This window comes from Schistocerca americana, chromosome 3 (genome assembly GCF_021461395.2).
Source record: "Schistocerca americana isolate TAMUIC-IGC-003095 chromosome 3, iqSchAmer2.1, whole genome shotgun sequence".
NCBI lineage: Eukaryota > Metazoa > Arthropoda > Insecta > Orthoptera > Acrididae > Schistocerca > Schistocerca americana.
The window spans coordinates 452,860,581-452,885,881 of NC_060121.1; positions in this window are offsets into that span (position 1 = coordinate 452,860,581).

A 25,301-nucleotide genomic window follows, 5' to 3' on the forward strand; every position below is an offset into this window, starting at 1 on the left:
ATAGATTTAATTGTCAGGAAGTCGTTTCTGAAAGTATTTGTATGGAGTGTAGCCATGTATGGAAGTGAAACGTAGACAACAAATAGCTTAGACAAGAAGAGAATAGAAGCTTTCGAAATGTCGTGCTACAGAAGAATGCTGAAGGTTAGATGTGGAGGTATTGAATAGAACTGGGGAGAAGAAGAGTTTGTAGCACAACTTGACTAGAAGAAGGGATCAGTTGGTAGGACATGTTCTGAGACATCGAGGGATCCCCAATTTAGTATTGGAGGGCAGCTTGGAGGGTAAAAATCGGAGAGGGAGACCAAGAGATGAATACACTAAGCAGATTCAGAAGGATGTAGGCTGCAGTAGGTATTGGGAGATGAAGAAGCTTGCACAGGATAGAGTATCATGGAGAGCTGCATCAAACCAGTCTCAGGACTGAAGACCACAACAAGAACAACATGCTGTTTACACTTCACTAAAAAGTGTTTACACCAAATACTGTACAGTCTCGGCAGTCTCACCGTGTTTTATATTTCATTGAAAATATTTTTATGTCAAATGCCTCACTGCTCTTTCAGTAAATTCCAGCCCTCTGGGTTTCATACTTCACTGCTGAATAGTGGTTTTGCATTCGTTTCTTAATATGATCCTTACTAAATTTGTTCGAAAATATTAATTTTTTTTTAGATTTCCTGTCAGCACCATCTTACATTTTTTGATATCCCGCCATTGCCATTACGGATTTTAAAATTTCCCACAATCGCCGCCTTGTATTGTGACGTCACTGGTACCACACGGTTCAATATACCGCTCGAGTGCAAAATGAACGTCATCTTGGATAGTGACGTCAGCGGTATTGCAAACTTGAATTCTATGTTTAAAAGCAAAGTGGACCAGAGTCGCTACAGCCATACTACTAACGCGATCAGAAGTTCCATGACGATAACATTCTGATCGAATTACAGAATCCAGGAAAGACAAGATGCTGCATCAGAACTAGTTATTGTTGCCATCCATCAGACGACTAAAGATTTTTGTTGTTATAATTGGTCGTGCGGTAGCGTTCTCTCTTCCCACGCCCGGGTTGCCGGGTTCGATTTCCGGCGGGGTCAGAGATTTTCTCTCCCTCGTGATGACTGGGTGTTGTGTGATGTCCTTAGGTTAGTTACGTTTAAGTAGTTCTAAGTTCTAGGGGACTGATGACCATAGGTGTTAAGTCCCATAGTGCTCAGAGCCATTTTGTTGTTATAATTTCTAATAGGTATTTGGCAATTTGGTGACATCTGTAGGCGATGTAGACAGGTATCTCCATTTGTTTCTTCGTAATCACTGGTGTGCAAATGGCGAAAGCCTTGTTCTGTGGATCTAGAGTCCCTTGAAACTACCCTCGCAGCTGCGTTCCAGAATAAGAGCTAACTGAATAAAATGGCTCTGAGCACTATGGGACTTAACTTCTGTGGTCATCAGTCCCCGAGAACTTAGAACTACTTAAACCTAACTAACCTAAGGACATCACACACATCCATGCCCGAAGCAGGATTCGAACCTGCGACCGTAGCGGTCACGCGGTTCCAGACTGAAGCGCCTTTAACCGCACGGCCACACCGGCCGGCTAACTAACTGAATATATATTTTTTTGTGATCATGTTCATTAACATTATCTGTTACGGTTGGAAAGAACGACAAGAGGAAAGTAACACACAAATATTTCCAATCATTTTATTCGTTAAATGTTTCTATTTTAAACAGAAACGTCGACCTAAAGAAGAGTCCAGGAATGTGTAATGGAGCATTGTCTGGCGTATCTATATTGTGACATTATATGTGAACCCATAAGTCAAACCCATTTTCTGCATATGACGTTCAGATTAATGTACTTAAGGGTGCTTACCACACATTTCCGTAAATCAAATTTGCATGTTTCACAGAAGTTTACAATATAAAATCTTGAACTGCTGACCGCATATATGTGAAATCAAGGAAGAACATAATTTACCGTGTAATTTGATCAGTTGCTCAGATCCGACAAGGATAGGGTAGGGAAGCTGCCATGGCCGTGTTGAAAAAGTATTGACTAAAAAAAAGGAAAAAACGTGATACAGAAAAAAATGTTTACGGAAAATTAATCTGGCCTTTGCATTTACATCATGAACTTACTGAGAGATAACGAAGAAACGTATTCTAAACTCTTCTTGAAAATTGGACGGTCGTTTGTCAAATAAATTAACATACAAACAATGTTGTCGGAGGAACATACGCAACTGAGCATGATTCCAGAGGTTGGAAATACCGCTACAGTTGTAAGGTACTTTTATTCTAAATAAAAGAACCTTACAACAATATTGGTATTTAAACCTCTGGTAAATTAACATTGTTGTAACCATTACACGAAACATCTGTGGTAGTAGCGGTATATTCAACTTAGTCCTACTATCGCTTTAGAGAGATTATGCAAGTATGTTTTCACATCTCTCAGGTGTCAGCGACATTACTATCACGCTATGGGTAAGTTAATTACCAGCGAAAACCTGACAAGATACAGTGTGAGGTAGAAACACATCCTCTCGCAGTGACACTCACATTTGCATTCTGTTGCTATAGATGAATTATGAAAATATGTGTTATGAGATGTGCTATTCAGTTACAAGTAGCTGAATTCAATCAAGAAACTTGGTGCCAGATTAAGCTGTCTGCTGGACCGGGACACTTAACAAGAAATCAGCAAATGTAGCGAGCCAGTGGGTGTGTTGGACCTCCCATTGAGCTACAGACCCCCTTGAAGATGTCCTCCGCAGACGGGGACGAAACGTTGGGAATTGACGCAGAATTCATCAACCGACCACGGCATAACAGCCCGGATAATTATAATGGACAAGTGTTCTTAGTGACTGGGGTACCTAGACACGAATTAACGAATGTCTCTCCTACTTTTCGCGCTCCAGCACACAGTTTTAACTCGGCAACGGGCTACAAAACGGGCCACACTCCACCGCAGTGTGAAAACTTCACTCCATTAGCACAATCAGTTCATGTCCTCGTAAAGTCTGTACCTTGCTGTTCTAATAATTCTTCGTTTTCGTAATTTTTGTTAGCTGAGTGAAGTTGTTCTACATCAGCGATCACTCATTCTAATACTGATATCTCGGGTTTATCTACTGGTTTTTTTTTGTCTAGAACCTGTGCCGATGAGTGAACCTTCGAGTTTTCCCCTCCTTGACCCGCCCCAGTGGCGCCACTGGGAGTCGTAAAGGGGAGTAGTGCGCAAGCAGTGCAAGTCGAGCGGTGGAGGCTGGTTCAGCAACACTGTCATATGGTATACGAATAGTGCTGGCTACTTAAAATAATTGTCTCGCGATTAGCACTGTTTTGAGTTTTGGACTACGTCACTGCTTACCTGTACTGGTGGATTAATCTGGATATGGAGAGGTCTTATAGTTGTGGACTGAGACGGAGGAGATCGAAAATTATTGAGTTTGCTTATAGCAGCAATACAATACTACATTCGTAGCCAGCAAAGGATTGATTTGGTACTTTTTAACTTGAGCACACCTGCAATTCAATACTTCTACTGTGTTGTTAAAGGTCAGGCTTTGGACGGCTAACTTAATGGTGTATTAAAAGCAAACAAATTATTCACTCTGTGAATCTTAATGCCGAAGGCATGGCGGTAGCGAATAAGTGAAAGTATGTAATATTACTCTGTGCCGCTTAATATTGTTCTCGTCTCACCATAGTCTCTCTGTATTTGACATTATTATTATACGGACAATGTATCGTGGCGGTCGGCCGGGATCGTAAACAAACGAGAACTTTTCGACTGCCCGAGGGAAGAGGAACGGTGCGGGGGATAAGCCCCGCCTCCCTCTCGAAGGGCGACCATCCTGCGTCCGCGTTTTGGGCTTTCACGAAAGCAGATCTGACATAAAAGTCAGATTCCTTTCCTTGTGGTGAGAGTCTCATTCGAATGTTTTTATGAGCCAGAATTGGCCTCATCACTCATTTCATAAGCAGAGAAGAGTAGCAAGCAATCCACAACACAAAGTAAATTTGAAGTACACACAGCATTTGGTATTGGCTACAGTCCAACTGTTTGCTGCCGTTGGCAGAGGTAGCTTAGGCCCAACCTCTATCGGTATTTTACGCAACCATAGTTCGAAACACCCCCCACATAAAACTGCCACGATATAGTGTCCGCATAACACCTATTTTTGTTGCATGTGGGAAGAGGTATTGTGAGTCCGAGAACTTCTACTAAGTGTTAGCGTAACGACACAGGAATTTGCTAAGGATTGCTGCTAGCATCTGAGGGGTTCGATTTAATACGGTATGTTCTGTAAATAAGGACTTATCTAAAGGTACTAGCATTGTGCGAGTATTTAACTGATCATGACCACCGTCATTTTATTATTATGGTGAGTAAAGCCGAGAATGAGGAAATCCTTGATAATGCTCTTATTGTAATTATCTTCTGACTTGAGAATCAAGGTGGTTATTAGTTGTAAGCTTCTTGCTTTCCAGGTGTTAATTATTGTTCTTTTCAGAATATGTAAAAGAATGTCTGATTTATGAGGTGTTGGATGGGCACTGAAGATGCAGTACCGTTTGACTTTGAAATCATCCGATGTCAGTTGGCACCGTCTGAGGAGCCACGGTTGCTAGCAATGCCGGGCCGGCAGCGGACAGGGGCCGCTTAGACAGTGTTGACCGAGGTTCGGTCATAGGAAACTACCTTACTTGGGTGGAGACCTCCATTTTATAAAAACACACATCAAAAAACGTTTTGCATCATCCCGGTTCTCAGAACTCCTGAAGATAAACGTTGACTGCAGTCACAGACACAGTCCTTTTGACTAATCAGAAATGTCACTAAACCCGTTCAAAGATGTAAACAACCATGCATGAGCAGCGCCTATTTGACGGAGGGGGTCCGACAGCCGACCAGTTCCAGTCATTCCACCAGGAACGGCTAGCGTTGTCGGTAGCTCAACCATGCCTAGACGGCCAATACCGCGGTTCGATCGTATCCGCAATGTTACTTTGTGCCAGGAAGGTCTCTCAACAAGACAGGTGTCCAGGCGTCTCGGAGTGAACCAAAGCGATGTTGTCCGGACATGGAGCAGATACAGGGAGACAGTAACTGTCGATGATATGCCTCTCTCAGGCCGCTACCTACGTATTAGGGCTCGGAGGAATAATGACAGTAACGCCAGTATGTTGAATAATGCTTTTCCTGCAGCCGCAGGAAGTAGTGTTTCGACTCAAACTGTGCGCAATAGGCTGCATGATGCGCAACTTCAGCCGTCCATGGCGAGGTCCATCTTTGCAACCACGACACCATGAAGCACGGTACAGATGGGCCCAACAACATGCCGAATGGACCGCGCAGGTTTGACATCACGTTCGCTTCACCGATGAGTGTCGCATATGCCTTCAACCAGACTATCGTCTGAGACGTGTTTGGAGGCAACCCGTCTGAAACCCTTAGACGCGTCCAGCGAGTGCAGCATGGTGGAGGTTCCCTGCTATTTTGGGGTTACATTGAGTAAGGCCGACGTACGCCGCTGGTGGTCATGGAAGGCACCGTAACGGCTGTACCATACGTGAACGCCATCCTCCGACCGATAGTGCAACCGTATCGGCAGCATTCGTCTTAATAGACGACAATTCGCGCCCCCATCGTTCACATCTTGTGAATGACTTTCTTCAGGATAACGACATCGCTCGACTAGAGTGCCCAGCATGTTCTCCAGACATGCACCCTATCGAACATGCCTGGGACTGATTGAAAAGGGTTGTTTATGGACGACGTGACCTACCAACCTCTTTGCGGGATCTACGCCGAATCGCCGTTGAGGAGTGGGACAATGTGGACCAACAGTGCCTTGGTGAACTTGTGGATAGTATGCCACGACGAATACAGGCATGTATCAATGAAATAGGACGTGCTACTGGGTATTAGAAGTACCTGTGTGTACAGCAATCTGGACCACCACCTCTGAAGGTCTCGCTGTATGATGGTACAACATGCAATGTATGGTTTTCATGAGCAGTAAAAAGGGCGGAATTTATGTTTATGTTGATCTCTATTACAATTTTCTGTACAGGTTCCGGAACTCTCGGAACCGAGGTGAGCCAAACGTTTTTTGACGTGTGTAGTTTAAACCGTTGTAATTGCATTTACTTGTCTAATAAGCTTTTAATATTTACTTATTTTCAAGATCCGTCAATAGTCCATTAAAGTTTATTGTTTAATACTTATATAATAATCATGGAGCGTGTTTAAATTCTTACGAATCAAAAAGAGAAAGGATACCTTTACCAGAACGTAGTATGAATTTAGAAATAATACATGGAGTTACTGTCGTGCATATTTGTTGTCAATGCTTTTTAATTTTATGTTTTTAAATTCGACTGTTTCGAAGTAATTTAATTTAGTGTTTTTTTTTTCTTTTTTCTTTTTTTTAAATTCGTCCACTTGGAAGTAAAAATTTAGAAAAATTTAGTTTTAATAAATGTTTGACAGTGGTAGTCTGCTTTGTGGCACCTAGTCCTCAGTCCACAACCTACTTGGTACAAATCCTTAAATCATCAATGTTCTTCAAGGAACTGTTAAGACGGACTCAATGTTGAGCTAATTAGACTTCTCTCACTTTCGTGGTAGGTTTACTAAGCAACGTCCTATTAATGTTAATTTCTTGCACTAGAGAGATTTCACTCCGGACGGCTGGGTGCTATTTCTGTTTATATTCAAATTTATAGTTTCCTTCTCTGCTGTTTTCAAAGCTACTAGCCAGCCGCGGTGGCCGAGCGGTTCTAGGCGCTTCAGTCTGGAACCACGCGACTCCTATGGTCGCAAGTTCGAATCCTGCCTCGGGTATGGATGTGTGTGATGTCCTTAGGTTAGTTAGGTTTAAGTAGTTCTAAGTTCTAGGGGACTGCTGACCTCAGATGTGAAGTCCCATAGTGCTCAGAGCCATTTGAACCATTTGAACCAAAGCTACTAAGATTGTCACGAACACTTTAAAACGCTTCACACATGTCTCGTTTCAAATTTTATTCTTGTTCTACTGCAGGACGGTCGTCAATCAGAATAATTTCTGTAAAGTATGACTTTAAATTTTGAAACAATAGAAAAATAATTATAACTATACTCTACTATGTGCAGACAATAATAAAGTTTTCTGCGACGTATATCTGGAATATTATTCTGAGAAAAAATGTATTTTACATAAGAAAACAAATCTGGATTTGAACCAGGGTCGAATATGCGGAACAAGACTCGTTCTTCACGCGCCCACAGGAGCGGTTTGCCAATGGATGTAGTCAAAAAAGCAAAATCTGTGTGAAATTTTATGGGACTTAACTGCTAAGGTCATCAGTCCCTAAGCTTACACACTACTTGACCTAAATTATCCTAAGGACAAACACACATACCCATGCTCGAGGGAGGACTCGAACCTCCGCGGGATCAGCCGCTCAGTCCATGACTGCAGCGCCTCTAGACCGCTCAGCAAATCCCGCGCGGCAATGGCTGTGGTCATTTGAACGTAAGAGTAACGGAACTTCTGTACTAGCTCCACAAAAAGCGACACAACTGTTAGTTTTGCAAGAACGCAGTCATTCTTACTTCGTTTAATGCTAGTTATAAATGAAAGCTCATAAAATACGAACGATAATGCTCGAGAATGTAGTTTAACCGTGAAATACATTAGAAGATAAACGATAAACAATAGTGAATGGAAGCGTTTTAATACCACGAAATACCATAAGGGTACGGTTAGGGTATACTCAAAAGAAAAACTGTCAGAGTATCCGTATACCACAATTTCAACAAAAAAGTCAAGTTTTCCGAACGAATTACCCCACCCTTCAACCAATAAACCAATGCCGTATGTTAAAAGCACCACATTTCCGAAAACTGCAGGCGAGATGATTATTTCATTTCATTTCACTCCTTCCTGAAGTGCTGGCATTGGTTTTACGGCATTGTACATATGTGGTGTGTTCGAAAATTAACGGGAATTTTGGAATTTCGTGTGTTGTGTTAGATTTTACTGTTGTTTGCAAACAGGCCTGAGTAGTATCTGAACAGTGTTAGATGTATTCATAGTCTGTTGTCAGTTTCAAAAAGGTTACATGCATTTTGGTGGTATCGGTAATTACTGAATTTATTTTGTATAGAAATTGATCAGAGAATGGGTATTAAATTTTCCTTTAGGAACGGAAAAAGGTGTAATAACGATTAAGAAATGTTGAATATGGCTTCTCGTGAGTCTGTTATGAGTAAAACGAGAGTTTGTCTGGTATAATCGTTTCGAGGAAGATGATGACGATGTTGAAAACGACGAGCTGGCATAACCCAGCACATCATTAGCCAATAAAATCATGGGAAAAGCAACAGAAATTATTATGGACGATTATGGGATCACAGAGAAATCGCTGATGGTGTTGACAAATCACCTGGCTGATTCCATGAAATTTAAGCGAATATTTTAGGTGGGAAATATGAGATAGCAAAAACTGTTCAAAAATTGTTGAATGTCGAAAAAAACAGTAAGTTGCTCAGGAGTCGCTAGAATGAAGTCAACAACGATGCGGAACTCCTGACACGTGCCATAACAGCTGATCAAACATGGGTTTACGGATGTGACATCGGAACTAAGACTCAGTTGTCCCAATGCAAGGACTCTGGGTTGCTGAGGCTGAAGAAAACTCGATAGATCCGTCAAATGTGAAGCTTAGCCTGATCGTGTTCTTCAGTTTTAATGGCATAATACTCCACGAGCTCTTTTCAGAACACCTGGATTTGTGGCGAAACAATTCATGGCTTCTGCACCCTGATAAGGCACCTACCAAAGCTTTATTGCCTGTTCGTGAATTTTTTCACCAAAAACAATATTGTAGGAATGCTACAACCTCGATATTTGCCCTATATGGACCCAAGTGACTTTTTCTTTTGTTACAAAAGAAACTTTAACGGTCCGTCACTTCGCAAGCATAGATGAGATTAAAAACGCATTGCCAAGTAAGCTGAAAGCTATCCAAAAGATCGAGTTCCAGTGTTTCGGGGATTGGAAAAGGCGTTGTCAAAGCTGTATAATATCTTGTGGAGTGAATAATATTGATGTAGACGAATGAATAAAATTCTTTAAAAAATCCCATTTTTTTAACACGCCTCGTATGTGCGATATTTCTAAGGACGTTACTCAGAAGCTTTTGTGCCTGTTTGTTGAAACGGATTTCGTTGAGATGCTGTAGATTATACCCCCTAAACAAGGGAAGCTCATATCCCAATACATGCCACTCACTTTAATTACGAGTTCAGTAACCTATCGGTTTTTCGGGAGTAATTATCGTACAGAAATAAAGCTCCTCTCAACAGGAAAGCTGTTCCGAGGGCTCGTTAATTTCGGAACTGTGCTTCATACTGTGTCGATAAAACTGTACGGAGGCCGTAAATACGATCTAGATTATCGTTCATTCTCCCCTTCGAATGTTCTGATAATTATTTTTGTCTTTAATATGATTCACTATCTTTACAGACATAAATGTACTTTTATTTATTTTGTGGTAATAAAATTTATTTTTATGTTTTAAAGAAGACGTTTCGACTATCTTTCTATAGGATCAATCCTTACATGTTACTTTTATCGTAAGAGAATGCAGAAGCAACTGAACCAAGTAAACTAAGCCAAAAAATCAGGTCTGTCCCACCCTCGACAAACCACTGTGGGAAGGCAGTGGACTCATATGGTGAAGCAGCGGGATTAGAAACATGATGCAGCTATTTTTGTTACCTAGGGTTCTCCTAAACCATCACCGGAAGATCTAAGGCTCATTTATTTAGTTAAACCACCATGGACTCGATCTTTACATGTTGTCATCAGTGTGAGCGGGATTAGCTACCATCATTCTGTTACAGGGGCGATGGTCTCCAATGGCAGAAAGGTCATCAAGGAAGGTAGGAGTGTATGTGTTTGATTGATCAGACAGTCACTTGAAGAACTGACAAGGGAATGGTCCAATCCAACATGTGGAAACTCACCCTGAAATTTATTATGCGGGAAGCATACAAAGAAAGTAATTTACCGTTAAAATTGTAGCTGCTAAGACATTGAAAGTATTTGTTAAAAATGTTGAAGTTACTCGTTTTTTGTGGCAAGAAGAACCGCTTGTGACAGCGGTTTGTACAACTCTTCCTGCCTAGCGCGCGATCAGCCGTGACTCTTCACGGGTAGCGCCGCGTAGTGCTAATATCCGGAATGACACATGTGAATTTTAAGCACCTAAACCATACAAAAATGTCACGTAGTATTAATGTTTTGAGTACGAGGCAGTTCGCATCAATAGCTAAGTTGTCGCATATATAATTCTTACGAAGATGACTAGCAGGGAAAAACAAATCAAGGTAGTGTCTGATGTTACATTACAGACGATTCCATCAATCGTGACTTTAATTCACTGATTTGAAATATTTCTTACATATACATCGTTTTATAACAATTCCTATAGCACAGTTCTTATGATAATTTTTGAATAATTAATATTTTAGTAACAATGAAACAATTCCTTTTTTATTCCGCATAGTCGTCGTTACAAAGCGAAGTATATTTGAATGACGACAACACGCATTTTCCTTACACCAGGCGCACCTGACGAAAGAAAAAATAATGCTACTAATTACTAGTTTTATGTAGACACAATTGCGGTGGAGTAAAAAATTGTCCTGGTCGTTGCTCTGCTTATTATGTTGTATCGAGCATACAAAAAACAATTCCTAAAATTTGGCAATGTAAACTGATAACGCACTAATTATTGAAATTTAAGAACGCCGTTCTCCTGATAACTCTCAAACGACGTGGAGCTACCAGAAATTATATGTACGAAAATTTCCTTAAAAATACTTTCCACAGTCAAAAAGATTCTTTATAGAGAGTGACATTGGTTGTTCCGGCTGAAAAGTGAATTATGTAGCAGGGATTCGGTGATAATGTGGGCAGTCTTATCGTGGTATTCCAAAGGACTCCATAGCGCTGCAAGGTCACGTGAATGTCAAGGATTATGTGACCATTTTGACTGATCAGCTCCATCCCATAGTACAATGTTTGTCCCCGCACCAAATGGTGATGCCGTGTTCCAAGACGGCAGGCTCCCTGTTCATAGAGCTTGCATCGTCCAGTAATGGTCTTGTGAGCACGAGGATGATTTGCTGCGTGTTTCCAAGCGACCACAGTTGCAGATATCAATATTATTTAGCCTTTGTGTTCTACTTTGGAGAGAAGGGTACGTGATCGCTATCCACCTCCATCATCGTCAACTGAACATCCCATTATTTTGTAGGAAGAGTGGTATAAGATTCCGTTCAAAACCTTACAGGACCTTCATTCTTCGATTTCGAGACGACTGAAAGCTGTTTTGAATGACAATGGGTTTCCTATACCGTGTTGGGATGATAATGTGTTGCGGTTATGGTGTTTCCATACCTTTCTCTACCCATGCATTTATATATATACGTAGGTTGGAACTTAAATAGTGGCAACACTGCTGTGGAGACACCATGCAATGGAATCTACTATTGTCGCAGATAGCACAAGTTGTTGACATACCTACCTTACCTCCGAGCAAATGGATTCGCCCGTCCCACGTCACCGGCGTGCGCGCAATCGAGGGAAATACGAGGGGCGTTTGAAAAGTCCGTCCAAAAATAAAAGCTTACGTGTATTTTTCGACATAGTCTCCTTTTAGACTTATACACATCGTCCAACGCTGTTCTAATTTATTGATCCCTTCCGAATAATAGGAATTGTCCAAGTCTGCAAAATAGCCATTAGTAGCTGCAATCGCCTCCTCGTTTGAATAAAATCTTTGTACGGCCAGCCATTTCTTCAAATTTGGGAACAAATAGTAGTCCGAGGGAGCCAAGTCTGGAGAATGGGAGGGGGGGGGGGGGGCGGGTAGGGTGGAATCGTGTTTCCATTAATTTTGCGACCACAACTGCTGAGGTGTGTGCCGGTGCATTGTCATAATGGAAAAGGACTTTTTTGCGATCCAATCGCTGGCGTTTTTCTTGCAGCTCGGTTTTTAAACGGTCCAATAACGATGAATAATATGCACCTGTAATAGCTTTACCCTTTTTCAGATACTCGATGAGGATTACCCCTTGCGAATCCCAAAAGACAGTCGCCATAACTTTTCCAGACGAAGGAATGGTCTTCGCCATTTTTGGTGCAGATTCTCTCTTGGTAACCCATTATTTACATTGTTGTATGGTCCCAAGAATCTAGTTAAGTATCCATGTTTCATCCACAGTGACGAAAAACGACGCTTAAAGTCCTGCGGATTCTTCCTGAACAGCTGCAAACCGTCCTTGCAACACTTCACACGATTCAGTTTTTGGTCAAGCGTGAGCAATCGCGGAAACCATCTTGGGGATACCTTTTTCATGTCCAAATGTTTTTGCAAAATATTATGCACAAGTTCATTCGAGATGCCCACAGCACTAGCACTCTCACGCACCTTAACTCTTCTGTCATCCATCACCATATCATGGATTTTATCAGTGATTTCTGGAGTCGTAACCTCCACAGGGCGTCCAGAACGTTCAGCATCACTTGTGCCCATATGACCACTCAGAAAATTTTAAAACCACTTGCAAGCTGTTCTAATCGAAGGTGCAGAGTCACCGTAATGTTTATCAAGCTTCTCTTTAGTCTCCTGAGGCGTTTTTCCTTTCGTAAAGTAATGTTTAATCATCACACGAAATTCTGTTTCGTCCTTTTAATGTTTAATCACCACACGTAATTCTGTTTCGTCCTTTTTTGACAGTCACTCGACTTCCTTGATTCATACGAATGCCAAACACAAAGAAATAGACCAATATGGCTGAAACTTGGTGTGCGTTCTTATCAAGTTTCTCTTTAGTCTCCTGAGACGTTTTTCCTTTCGCAAAATAATGTTTAATCACCACACGATATTCTGTTTCGTCCTTTTTTGACAATCACTCGACTTCCTTGATTCATAAGAATGCCACACACAAAGAAATAGACCAATATGGCTGAAACGTGGTGTGCGTACTTTCCAAAGATGCTACTAACTAAACATGATCTCGACACGCGCCGGTGGTGCCATCTCTCTGATTTTGCATGAATTTTTCAAAAGCCCCTCGTACAGTCACTTGCGAGCGAGTAGTCTAACGTAACGGTGTCACTATGTTTTGGAAAGAGGAACAACGGAGTTGGATCAAGATTGTATGTGCCAGAGGTCGTACAGCACGACAGTGTCATCAGGGTCTTCAAGAAGCGTTCGGGGAATCGGCATTGCTGTACAGAACAGTGGCACGTTGGGTAAAATCCTTAAACTGAGGTCGGCAAACCGTGGCAGACATGCATCGGGCAGGTCGCCCTAGCATCTCTGAAGAAGAAGTGCACGCTGCTGCCTCCCGCGTTAGTCGACTGTGATCGAAGCCATACGATTCATGAGATCGCCCACGAAACCGGATTAGCGCATACGACTGTTCTTCGCATCCTAAAGGAACGCCTGGGCGTGCGAAAAATTGCATCACGATGGGTTCCGCATGACTTGACGGAAATGCAGAATGCATGCGTTACGACGTTGCTCAGACGCACTTGGAGCGCTATGGGCACGAAGGAGCCGTATCGTACCACTTGATGAGACATGGGCCACATCGTCCGAGCCAAAACTGAAAAGCGAATCCAACGAATGGCGTCATTATGGATAGTCGAAAGTGCGTCAGAGCCCCAGTATGGTGAAAGATATGGTGATTCTCGTGTACGACTGTGATGGTGTTATCCTAACGCATTACGTTCCTCAACGGCAGACCGTCAATGCACAGTATTACTGTTCGTTTTTGGAGCATCACCTGCGACCAGGTTTTCGAAAGAAGCGGCGACACTTTCTGCACAACCCACCCATCATTTTGCACGACATTGCGCGGGCACATACAGCGCAAGCTGTGGCTGCTCGATGGGACTGGGACTGGGAAGTACTGTACCACCCACCTTCCCCACCGAACTTAAGTCCTTGTGACTCTGATTTGGTTCCGAAGTTGAAGGAACCATTTCGTGGCATTCGCTTCAGAACCCTTCCAGAGATTCGACAGGCAGTAGACCACTCCATTCGCACCATCAACAGAACAGGCTCTGATAACGGTTTACTACGACATGCAAAAAGCTGGCGACAGGTTCTACATAACGCTGGTGACTACTTTGAAGGACAGTAACAGGTGCAAACATGTAACTCTTTTGTATCGGTTGTGAATAAATAGTTGCTACTATTTAAGTTCCAACCCTGTTATTCTTCTTTTTTCGATATCATGTACTGGAAGCAAGTTGCTAATACTTCTGAAATAAAAGTACTCTTACAGTATAAGGTTTGTTGTGCTTCACAGATTTCCTAAATGACATGATTATGAATAACATCAAAAATTTGCTGTATAAATGTATTCTGCTTTCGACTATTTCGTGGCAGACTTGAAATTTTGCATCTAACGTATTTAAACAAAGGCAGTTCTCGCACTATTTACAGACCATTTGTCGTAGTGCAATAGTGCGCTACTGTTTATCGAACATCCAGTGTCATTTAGCTGTGATGAGATCCATCAAAGTCGATCAAATCTGTGGCAGGGAATGAACAGTTTACAACGAACGTATTCTTATTGGAGGGCGAAACCGACGGAGTTCCTGCATAGCATTATGGAAAATAGCCATAAAAATTTTTAGGAGCGGAAGGAACAACTGCAGACGTGCGTGGAATCAAATGGATCCTGCTAATGACGAGCACATTTACTAAGTACACATATTCGTTCGTAATCGACGTTTTCCGAAGGACCGAGAAACCATCTGTAGTACAGTGCAAAATCGGAAAACAGTTCCAATTGTGCTAAGACAAATTATTTGCCCTAGTCTGAGCAATGCCTTTCTGTTTTATCTGACTACTGAAGAGCTTCGTATGAACGCATGTCTCATGTGTACTGCATGCATGAAAATCTTTTAAAGTCCTCGCTTCCTTTCCAGCTCTCTTTCTATAATAAGAACGTATTTTAATTTAAAAAAAGTTCAAACCATTCCGCTTTCGCATGATTCGCCATTATTACTGCTCTCGTATGTGTTCTAAAAGCGTTAAAGTGTTCATTCAGTTATAATTATCCGTCAAAGCAAGTAGTACATAATAAATATACTGAAATGTATATTAACAGTACATGTGAGCGAGATGCTAAGACGTGCAGACATGGAATACTAAAATTACTTTCATAATGCACCACGTTTCGACCACTGCGGAAACAGTTTTGAAAGTTCTTCAATGATAACAATCCCGCAAAACCCGAGTTTATGTAAGTCACTATTACTCAGTTTCAACTATAAAGACACTTCCAAGTGGAGAAGTCTACGTATACATGGTTGCGACGGAAATAGTTTCGCCTTTCAAGAATTTCAAAATACGTGAAAGCTATCTGCACACCTCTAGCTTACGAAAAACTTATTTAAAAAGGAGAATGAATCGAACTGTAGTCGACGTCTGAAGGTACCTACAACAAGATAGTCTGAAATTTAATAACTTAGAGACTTTTATGATTTAAAAATGTGGTACAGGATCGAAGACAAATACTGACTCTGTTCTACATTATTACATAATACGGTCATGCTGTAAATACCCATGTATTTGGACAACATATTTCCAGTACGTAGATTTTTATCCGTCGTAGTATCCCAAAAGGTAAAGGTGAAGCGTTAGCAAGTTCTTAACAAAGACAAAAGTTTTATCACTTTATCAATCCAAAATACGTGTCACAAATAGTCTTTCATTATCTGTTCGATACAATTACCGTCCCACCCGAACGTGTCAGAGAAGATACATTAAACGGTCTAGTTTAAGGAATGTCCTATGCGGAACTCTCAAAACAAAGTATTTTTGGCTCTGTAACGATGCGGAAACCGTACCTGGACAAAGTAATAGACTGACTAGATAAGAGACAAACAGGAAAGTCTGTTAAGTTTCTAAGAAATAACCCAAGAAACTGTGTTGGCTCATGACATACTTTCAACAATAGTTACGAAATGGTGGTTACAAGCCCTACATCAAGCGGAACAGCAGAAGAGATTTTGTGATTTTTACTGAGTGCAATTACGCAAGAAGGATCGAAGTACAGAAGAAACGAAATAGACGAAAAGAAAAGGAACTAGAGCCGTATTTCACAAATGAATTTTGGCTTAGGATTTAGAACAAATATTAAGTTCTCAAATTATAAATTTAAAACATATTACTGTACCGGAATAAGCAAGAGGCACTTGTATTAATGTGAAGTGGATTTCAAATACCAAATGAGTCTGTCATCCTGCTTTATGTTTTCTGCATTCTCGTCTGCTCTTATGGTCTGGTTCAAAATGGTTCAAATGGCTTTGAGGCCATCAGTCTCCTAGCACTTAGAACTACTTAAACCTAACTAACCTAAGGACATCACACACATCCATGCCCGAGGCAGGATTCGAACCTGTGACGGTAGCGGTCGCGCGGTTCAAGACTGTAGCGCCTAGAACCGCTCGGCCACTCCGCCCGTCTGTTATGGTCTGGGGAGAGCGATTTTAACTAGTAATAAAAACGTCCTCGGTTCGAACCCAGCCACTGCTTAAAACTTCAGTAAAAGTTATCCGCAGTGGAACGAAGACTTACAGTACATGGAGAGATATTCTGCCAACGGCCTTGTCAAAGAGGGCAGAAGAGCAATTGTAAGTTCAAGTCGTCATTTTGCTCTTGGAATCTAAACTGAAACTAAAACGTTGGATGGGCCAGCGAATCATCAACGGCATGAGGACGCGGAAGGTAATGGAAACTATAAAAAAAATGTGTCGTGATCATGTCTCCATTGGCCGGCCGCAGTGGCCGAGCGGTTAAAGGCGCTACAGTCTGGAACCGCACGACCGCTACGGTCGCAGGATCGAATCCTGCCTCGGGCATGGATGTGTGTGATGTCCTTAGGTTAGTTAGGTTTAAGTAGTTCTAAGTTCTGGGGGACTTATGACCACAGCAGTTGAGTCCCATAGTGCTCAGAGCCATTTGAACCAACCATGTCTCAATTGGAAAGATTCGAGGTTAGTAACCAGATAGGATCTCGGGACAGCTAATAAATAGGTGACGATGTTAAGCAGATATAATAAACAACGAAAGGATAACATTCTTCCAGTTAAAGTGTTGAATGTGAGAAGTTCGAACGTGGTAGGGAAGCTAGAAAAATGTGGAAAGGAAAATGGAATGAGACACTCTAAATATAGTGCGGATCAGCGAAGTGGAATGGAAGAAAGGTAAGGATTTTTCATCAGAGGAACATAGGGTAACAGCAGCAGCAACAGGAAATGTTGTTCCGAGGGTAGAATTATTTATGAATAGGAAGATAGGGAAGTGAATGAATTTCTTTGAAAATTTCTGTGGTAGGATTATTCTTCTTATAATCGACAGCAAATCAACGTGAACGACAATTGTTTAGGCATGCAGATGTCAAAAACAGAAAATGAAAAGTTGGAGAAAGTATATGAGGATACTGAACGACTGACATAGTAAGCAAAGTTGGATGGTAATAATCTAATAAGCATAGGTGATTGAAATGTGGTGATAGAACAAACGACGAATGAGGTCTTGGTAATAGTAATGGAAAAGACTCAATTCACTGATAAACGTCAGTTTGTAGTAGCGAATAAACCGTTCGAAAATCACTAGGTAATAAAGGATTATCAAAAGAGAATCGGGAATTAGATATTAAACTGCAAGGTGATCCCAGGAGCCGATATGGACTCGGGTCACAATTTAGTAATACTGAAGAACACGAAGATCATCCAGAAGAATCAGCGTGGAAGGAAGTGGGGCACTGAAGCGCTGATAATTTCTCGTTGTGAGGACACAAATACAAGGAATTTAATTTCGAAGAATCCTTGGATAGCAGAAGAAATACTTCAGTTGATCGAAGAAAGAAGGAAGCACAGAAATGTTCAGGGAAATTAGGAACTACATAAAATAAATAAAATAACTAGAAATTGCCGAAAATACAATATGAAAATGCTGCAGGACAAAGTTAAGAAATAAGTGGTCGTCAGAAGAATAGATTCAGCACAAAGAAAAGGCAACATACCTATCGGCGAAATCAAAAGCGAGAGCTTCGATGTTAAGAGTGCAATCCCGAAGATAGCAAGGACAGATAAGTACGAAAGCTAAAGTTCAATCAGCTGAACGTTTCTAATAATAGGCAAGTAAGTTAGGGATGCGTTATATGCCGATCAGTTTGTTTTTTGGAAAGGTAAGGGTACCAGGCAGGCAGTCGCGACATTGCGATTGATAATGCAAGCGAGGTTTAAGAAACATCGACACACGTTCACAGGACCTATCTACCTAGAAAAAGCGTTCGACGATGTAAGATGTAAGATCGTGGAAGATGTTCGACATTCTGAGAAAAAGGAAGTAAGTTACAGGGAAAGACGTATACTTTACAGTATACTGGAGGGAAGAAGGAACAATAAGAATGGATGGCGAACAACGAAGAAATCGGACAAGAAAGGGTGTAAGACAAGGACGCAGCCTTTCTCCCCTACTGTTCAATCTGTATATCGAAGAAGGAATGACGATAATAAAAAATTCGTTCCGAAATGTGATTAAATTTTAAGGTGAAAGACTATAGATTGCTTACGATATTGTTATCCTCAGTGGAGGCGAAAAAGAGTTACAGGATGTGCTGAACAAAATAAACAGAATATGGACTGAGAGTACCCCGAAGAAAGACAGGAGTGAGGGGGAGTACCAGAAATGAAATCAGCGATAAGTTGGTTGTCACAAAGTAGACGAATTGAAGGGATTCTTCTACCTTGGAAGCAAAATAACACATGTCGAACGAAGCAAAGAAGACTCTGAAAGGAATTAGCACTGGCAAGGAGGACATTCCTGACCAAGAGAAGTCCGTTAGTATCAAATCTATTGGCGTTATTTCGAGAAAGAAATTTCTGAGACTATACGTTTGCAGCAAAGTATTGTTTGTTAGTGAATCATGGACTGTAGGAAAAAGAAGAGAATCGTACCGGTAGCGATGAGGTGCTGTAGAAGAATGTTGAAACTTAGGTGAACTTTTATAAGGAATGGAGGAGGTTCTCCGAAGAATTGGCGGCGAAAGTAATAAATAGTGACGAGAAGAATGGACAGGCTGATAGGACATCTGCTAAAACAGGAAATAACTTCCATGGTACCAGAGGGAGTCGTAGAGGGTAGAAACAGTACAAGAACACAGAAATTTGAAATCCAACAAATAATTTAATACTAGGGTGCAAGTACTAGGCTGATATGAAAGGTTGGCGCAAGAGAACAACTCATGCTAGGTCACAGCCAGACAAAAAACTTTTCGTAAATCATTTGAAACAATGGCTAGGACGGTCTCTTCGACAAGGTCACGCGTGATTCCTTTTTCCATTTATGTCCAATCAGAGCTTGCGTTTCCTCGAATGACCTGGGCTTCGGTAGAACGATGATGTCGATCAGCTGTCCGTTCTTGCTTGCGTTTCCTCCAATGACCTGGGCTTCGGTAGAACGATGATGTCGATCAGCTGTCCGTTCTGTTGCATAGAATTGAGAGGAAGAAGAAGAAGAATTGATGGGTTGTGTAAGAAACTGGTATTTCCACAAGAGTGATTGGTCTCTGGGAACGGATCCAAGGATTCCAGATGATACATGAAAATGATTGGGGAGGATAATAATGTTTCTTTTGTGCCGAACTTCCTTTTCTACTTTCAGTATAAAACAACTTTACATTTCATGATATTTAACGTTGTTGAACTGAACAGCATGCTACCACATTACATGAATAAAAGTTTTTAATATATCTACATTGCGACAATAAGGCGATCGATTCGCAAGTAGCGTGACGGATTGTTGTGCTTACTACTGAATGCTTACTACCTCTCATACAGCGAGTGAAACAGGTCGCACTGTAATAGTTGTAGTGTTGTAGACGTATTAAAAGTTTTATGCACCTCCTTACGTGGCGTAATTCTATAGACTCTTGCTTCTTATATAATCTGATAGGTCTGCAAAGCAGATCTCATGAGAAGAGGTGAGATGACAAGGGAAGTATCGCAGAATCGAATCTCATCAAGATGAGAAATTAAGGCAGATCTAGCATTACTAAATGAAATGACTGTCAGTTTAAATATGAATAACAAATTGAGAAATATAAGGGGAGATAGTAGAAACGAAAGCAGCGGCTCTTCGATTATAAAAATTTGAGAAGGTGTAATGTATTTTAGAGCCGAAAGACAAAGTTACAAAATCGCAATCGATTCCTATAGCGAAAATGAGCTAAATTAAAAAAAAAATCTTTGGTTGCTACTGGAGTGAAACAGTCGCTTAAAACAACGGTTAAAGTTGTTACTGATGCCGTGCATTCGTTTGTGGAGGATTTATGGGTATGGTAGACAAACGAGAGATAAAACATCGTTTAAATTATAGCACAGAAGAAAAATTGAAACAAAACGGTGTAGATAGATAAAATACGAGTGAGCACTGGCAGCTTTGTAGGACTCTTGTTAAAAGGTTTTAGGAAGGTCGTCAGACATCTGGCGCGGTAGTTGCGCAGAGATGGAGAGTGTGTCCCAAGAATGTAACAAGTAGAGCACGGGTAGGAATTAGTAAAGAAATTGATGACTGAACAAATGCTAGCATAAATTGGACTGGACGTGAGAAATGAGCCACGGCGCGGTAACCGCCGCTGCGGGCATCAAGCCAGTCACCGCCAGCTCAGCTGGTCCGTCAGGCATCCAGTGGGTCGCGTGGGCTGCAGGAGAGACGCCGGGCCAGCTGGTCCTGGTCTCCGCTACTCCGAAATGCAGCGCCAGCTGACCGTGCGCGGCAGCGACTGCTTCCACGCTGCTTTGCTGTATTGGCTTCGAAACCGAGTGATAAAGTGTTTGTGGAAATGGCAAGAGAACTGAGGAAAACGAAAAAGAGGCGCGATACAAAGATTTACAAATCTTTAATGTTACAAGTGACAAAGGGGGTGCACATTGAGGAGTGCCTGAAGACCAAGGTCCAAATTATACAGACGATGGAGGAGCCTAGGCCGAGTATTATGGGATTAGGAACCAAACGGTTTGAAATAAGCTCTTCGGGTATTACGAGGTATTTAGCAAAGAGCGTAAGGCAAGTATTTGTAAACGTGTTTCATAATAAACAGTTGCCAATCGCATGGAAATTTATGGCACTATCCTGAAAAGAAATACACTGCTAGATATACAATCTAAGACAAAAAAATGAGCACACCACGAATGAAATATCCAAATGGATCAGAAATCGGTACATGTGATGTACATGTGCAGACAAACAAATGATTATAATTTCAGAAAAATTGGATGATTTATTCAAGAGAAAGAGCTTCACAAAGTAAGCAAGTCAAGAATGCGTTAGTGCTGGTCTGCCCTTTCTGTATCTCGCTTGGCACTGATTGATAGAGTTGTTGGATATTCTCCTAATGGATATGGTGCCAAATTCCGTTCGATTGGTGCGTTAGATCGTCATAATCCCGATTTTGCTAGAGGGCTCGCCCATAATGCCCCAAACGTTCTCAATTGGAGAGAGAGATCCAGCGACATGGATGGACAAGGTACGGTTTGGCAAGCGCGAAGACAAGCAGCAGAAATTAAAGCCGTGTGGGGGTGGGCATTACCTTGCTGAAATGTAAGCCTAGGATGGCTTGCCATGAAGGGACAAGAAAGCTAGGCGTCTAATACCGTCAACGTACCGCTGTGCTGTAAGGATGCAGCGGATAACATTCGAAGGGTCCTATTATGAAGAGAAAATGGCACCCCAGACCATCACTGCTGGTCTTCATTGATCCATTATGGACCATGGGACGACGGCTGGCATGAACTTCTTGATGCAATAATTTACTAACAGCCGTATGTATTGTAGAAATTTATTTTATTTAATGAACTTCTATGTGCTACCAGTTACGGCATTACATTGATGCCATCTTCAGGCCCCACTCGTCATAGTCGTAAAATCGCTGTACGCGGAAGGAGCCCTATAACTGGATCCGTGAATCAAATCGTCCTGCAACAGCTCTTGGTGGCCAGGCGACTCACTCCTGGTTGTCGAGCCGTATGGCGGGCAACAGGCAGGTTGGTATCCCATCACGGTCCCAGAGGCGTCTTCCAGACAAGTCTTCACTGCTCATCAGGGCTCAGTTCGAAATACGACATCGCTGAAAGCAAATCTAATCCAGTCAATGAGATTCCGCGTATATCAGCAAACGGGCTTGGTAGTTTACAGAGGTTAATCGTGTTCGACGCAAGAGGCGCCGTGGGCACAGCCCTCTTTCTCTGAGCCGGATGTTAGCTGTCCTTCCGATCACTGAAGCACCAGATGCACATCGAATCGATAATAAGATGAATCCAGGGCTCTGAGTGCCTCTCTGTAAGTTTCTCGGTTCTCATATTCTGTCGTATCTCTAGGTTTACCGCTTCCTCCTTCACGCTGTGCTCGGCCATGGTTCACACACTCCTGCCAATATTGACGAATAATGGCATTGCTCCTTTTCGAATGTTGAACGATTCGCCGGTTACTCCAACCGACTCCTCTGAGTCCAGCTACACCTTCTCTCTCAAATATTGACACCTGCGTATGCTGTTCACAAGAGGGTATTTGCTGTCCAACTGAGTACATGAATGAAATTCGCAAGGACTTTATTTTTGTAAATATCTTGAGAAATTTGAGATCGATAGTGTAAGGTCAACTTCTACCACTGATTTCTCCGGCGATATCAAAACCAGAACAGCTGACGTCATACGGCAAACACACACCGGTGAACCAAGTCATTATGGAAATGAGCGTTTGGTGACTTGTAACCTTTCAAACTTGATTTCCTTTACTGCGATGGTATCTTCCAGCAGGATAACTGTCTGTGTTAAAAGGCCAGAATCCTTCTTACAGTGGTTTGGGGAGCGTTTAGGCAACTCATATTCACGTCTAGGCTACAAAATAGCCTGAGTCCGATAGAAAGCATGTGGGATGCTATATTGCACCAGCATGGAGCCCACATACCATCGGCCCGTAGTTTACCGGATTGCGTGTTGCCTGACCTGAGCGTAGACATCTCATGCCAAATACCTCCGGAAACCTAGCAACGAGTTATCGAACCCACACCTTGCAGAATCGGTGCCATATTGCATTCCTAAGGTGGACCAACACGCTATTAAGTTGGTGGTGATAATGTTTTTGCTCATCAATTTATAATGAAATACAGAATTAAAGCACAATTCAATATAGAAGAAATGGGAGCATCGGTCGTAAAATTTTAATTGAGTTATTGCAGATCGATTTCAGCTACTGTGTAGCCATCTTCAGTGCAGTTATATCCAAGTCATCATGACATAGATGAAACTGTACTGAAAATAGCTACAAAGTAGCTTAAATCAGTCTGTAATAAACAGATTAAAATCTTACAACCGACGTTGCCCTTGCTCCTATCTTGGATCTCATTTACACGGTCTTGGCCCACACAGTTTCTGATGGAAACAAACCTGAACAAAAACGTTCAATTAACATCAAATACGAAATAAAAGTACACATAAAAAGGTTATGCTGCTGCTGATGCAGAATAATTCGGAATATTGAGTGGACTGAAGCGTACAGGAATTCTTCTTTTGTCTCCTTCCGTTAATGGAACAAGACATGGTTACGCTAATAATGGAGCGAAATACCGCCTCTCATGCATTATAAGTGGCTTACGGAATACACATGTAGGTGAGGGCATCCGTTTTCGTTATAATGCTGTTATACAGTTGCGGGAGGGGGGAGGGGGGCGGTAGTGGAAGCTGTGGCCGGCGCCCATTGTGCGTGGGGGTAGCGGTACCTCCGAGTAAATTCTCACGGAGCGGTAAATTCATTGCGGAGCGCTGCTCGCGGCACTTGGCTGGCTAACTGTGCGGCGGGGTGGAATTCGGCGGCCGCTGCGGGCGCCGTCTGCCTCGCTGACGTTTCCGGCTAGGCGGACCGTTACCTGTGGGAGCCACGCCACAATGGGCCTGCATTTTGGAGGAGCCATATTGGTTAAGACTTACTGTGGGCGCCTTAAGTCATTTACGACATTCATATTTCTCTGAAGAGATCACCGACGATTTTCTGTCTCAACTTTAAACAACCACCTTATCTTCGATGCGATATTTAATCATTATTTTTGTTTCCTTCTTTCCCAGTGTTCTCACTTCATATGAATATCGATATCCAAGCACGAGAATCAACGATGGATGTTACAGGATCCTTAGATTCCATACTACTGAGCCGTGCTGCGGCTCGCGTTGGTGCTGTTTGTAGGTTTCCGCCCTCTCTTGGAGGCCAGACAGTATCGTTTAGTTGGCACGGTTGCGATTGTTTGTCTTCCTCTCGTATTGACTGGCGCCACTCGGTTTCCGAAGCGTGCCCTGTCCGCTAGTGGCAGCAGCGGCGGTTGTAGGTATGTAGTAAATGCTGTCCTATCTGTGGGACGACGACGTTGTTCCTCCGGGTCGTGTGAGTGTGCGAGTTCGATTGGGGACTCAGGAGGAGCCAGGTCCGCACAGTGCCAGAACACGCCGGCACCGCTGCTGGCACCCATGGGAAGTCGAATGGAAGGGTGCACGACCTCGTCGTAAACCGAATCCAGCAAGCTTTAAGATGAGTGCATTTCAATCCAAGCAGAGAAACCTCCACCATTGTGGTATCTTGCGATTCTCCAGTGACTTGGGTTCGTGTTGCTGCTCGTAGTGTCGCCGAGGTGAAGAGCAGCGAGTGGAGTGCTTGGGGAAGGCAGATCTGGGAAGCTTCCCTCGGCTTCTTATTACTATTTACTGCGTTCAACCCGTTAAAATCTGTTAAGTTCAACCAGCGGTAATTTTTCTTGCCTGGTGGCCGCTAACGCCCCAGTTACCTGTCTTGGGGGTAAGTGTATGTAACGCCTTGCCGCTGCTGTCCGGTAAGACGTGAAGTTATAACAGCTTTCTTGATTGTAGGCCGGTTGGTAATTCTTCTGCTCTGGTGGTAGTGATTCCTTTCTCGTTCCGGGCGCTCTAAGCACAGTATTCTGGGGATGTAGTGCAGACCGCCGGTTCCGGCTTTGGCGTATTGTTCCTTCGTTGCATTTGGTTTATCGGACGTCAGGTAGCTTCAGCAATATTATCATTAGCCATTCGTTAGACTGCCACTAGTCTGAGTTACCATCGTGTGAAGTGAATGCAAGTCTTGGCTGCCTATCTCATCGCTCGCGAAAGTGTTTGTTGCCTGACCTTGTCAAAGGT